Below are 2,782 nucleotides of genomic sequence, written 5' to 3'. Positions count from 1 at the left end.
CCAATTTGTGTTTTTAGTCATTTTTCAACTTAGGTAAGATCAGAAAAGAGGTTTCAACATAAAGAAGGAACACAAGTGTTGGCGAGAATATGGAGAAATTGGAAACCTCATACATTGCTGATAGGAACATAAAATTAGAGTCACCATGACCCAGCAATTCCTCTCTTAGACATATACCCAGGAGGACTGAAAACATATGTTCACACAAAGACAGAAATGTTCATGGCTGGGACATCACTGACAGTCCAGTGGTTAAGACTCCGCACTTCCACTGCTGGGGCACGGGTTCGATTCCTGCTCGGGAACTAAGATCCCGCATGCCATGTGGTGCAGCCAAAAAAAAAAAAAGAAATGTTCATGGCAGAATTATTCACAATAGCCAAAAAGCAGAAACAATGTAAGTGTCCATCACCTGATGAATGGATAAACAAAATGTGGTATATACCTATTGTGGAATTTTAGCCATAAAAATCAATGGAGGACTGATACATATTACAAGATGGATGAGCCTTGAAAACATTTTGCTAAGTGATAGAAGCCAGATACAAAATGCCACATAGTCCATTTAAAGGAAATGCCCAGAATAGGCAAATCAATTGAGACAGAAGGTAGATTAGTGGCTGTAAGGGGCTGGGGCAGGGGCAGGAATGGGGAGTGACTGCTGAGGGGCACAGGTTTCTCTGGGGGGTGAGAAAGATGTTCTGGAATTAGTGGTGATGGCTGCCCAACCTTGTGAATATATTAAAAACCACTGAATTATACTTCACAAGGGTGCATTTCATGGTAGGTGAATTATATCTTAATAAAAATAAATGTGACAAAATGTTAACAGTTGGTAAATCTAGCTGAAAGGTATATGGGAATTCATTGTCCCATTCTTGCAACTTTTTAGCAAGTACAAATTTTTTTCAAAACAAAGTTGTTTTTTAAATGCTTAAAATAGGGACTTCCCTGGTGGTCCAGTGGTTAAGAATCCGCCTTCCAACACAGGGCATGCGGGTTCGCTCCCTGGTCGGGGGAATTAAGATCCCACATGCCGCAGGGCAACTAAGCCCGCGCGCCACAAGAGAGCCCATGCACCTCAACTACTGAGCCTGTGTGCCGCAATGAAAGATCCTGCGTGGCGCAACTAAGACCCGATGCAGCCAAATAAATAAATAGATATATTTTTTAAATGCTTAAAATAAATTCAAAGTCATTCCTTCTTGATCCCTCAGAGTGGATCTGGAGGGTGGGATCCCCCTCTCAGGTAGTTGGAGATTAGGGATGGCAGGAACTTTAAAGTCATCCAGGTCAGCCCCTCATTTACAGATGAGGAAACTGAGTCCCAGAGAGCAGTGCCTTTTAAAGGTCACACATCTTGTTGGTAACTATCTCCTCACACGTTTCAGACTGCTATTCCATCCTTTTCTCTAGAGCTGTTTACTTTTCTCCCAATCTTTCATCCACGTAGAATGCTTACCTGGACTCTCTCCAAATTCTCAACATCTTTCTGAGGTACGTAGGTCCAAGGTTGGGGGAAGGAAACCCACCATAGAGACGTATGTTAGCTACTGAACATGTGGTGAAGAAGGCATCACTCCAAGATCAGAAGAAATTTCAGGAGTTCTGAGGAATTAATGCAAAAACGTACCCTAATGCTGGCACGTGGCATCAGCCCCGCTGCTTTCTGCTCGTGCGCTGAGGCCTGCTCCCTCCCCATCCCACTGGGCTGCCTTCCAGATGGAGACGTCGGGGTGGGACTGGGTTTAGCTGGGTGGTTCCCCCAAACAGCCAGGATGCCTGAGGCAGTGTCTTCAGGGGTACCAAGCACTACTCAAGAGAAGCACTGAGCTCAACGTAGAAAAGAACAAAGCCGGGAAAGTCAGAAGCTGGGTGGGCCCGGGAATGGAGCTGGAAGAAAGGGGCAAGTGTAAGAGAGAAGGAAGAGACACAATTCCTGAGGACAGGGCCAGGGTAATCAAGGCCCAGTTTGCCTGTTTGAAAGTGGGCAAGCCTGATTTCAAGGCCCAGTCCTGTTCCAAGAAAGATAGGACACATGGAACTTCTGCAAGAGAGCAGAGCTGGTTGGTGCCCACATGTCCTATTGCCACAGTGAGAAGGGCTGAGGGGGAGATTACAGGCATCCCATCTCCATCTCGTAGGCTCATGCCAGCAAGGATCTCTGACTGGTGTAGGCCTCGCCCTCCTGCTCACATATCCCAACCAACGCTGGTGGCGCCATCTCTGAATCCAAGACCCCATGTGTAACCATCCACATCCCCGGCGATAGGATGAAGCTCCAAGTCCTTGGCCACAGTTTAGGGAAAGGGACATGATCTCAGCTGGGCAAAAGAAACTCATCCTGGTCCTTAAACAAGAGGTTAGTGTCAGCCTGGGGCTGCCGGGGGCCATCTTCACCACCTTTGGAGAGAGACTGCCTGAGTCAAAGAGCAGAGCAGAGAGACGGAGAGAAATCGCGCCTTCACGTCATTGTTTGAGTCCCAAGATCTAGCCAAGTCATCTTTTCAGTTATGGGAACCAGTAAATTCCATTTAATTAAGATGGTTCTGTGTTAAGAGTTCCGTACCTTGCAATTGTGTTCTGACAATAACTTTGACATTCCAGACCCACATAGGCTGGGTCCATCCACCTAATCACCCCCCTCCAGTGGGTGTCATCACTGCTCAGAACACCAGCTCGGTGTTCCCTAAAGCCCGTCCCTTTCCACTGACAACATCGTTCTCTCAGGAAAGCCATTCTTCAAAGCCCGTATTACGTGTCTCCATCTCCATGAAGCCTT

This window comes from Balaenoptera borealis (genome assembly GCF_965194805.1).
Source record: "Balaenoptera borealis genome assembly, chromosome: 15".
NCBI classification, from domain to species: Eukaryota; Metazoa; Chordata; class Mammalia; order Artiodactyla; family Balaenopteridae; genus Balaenoptera; species Balaenoptera borealis.
The sequence above is the reverse complement of the archived record's forward strand: the minus strand, read 5'-3'. Positions refer to the sequence as shown.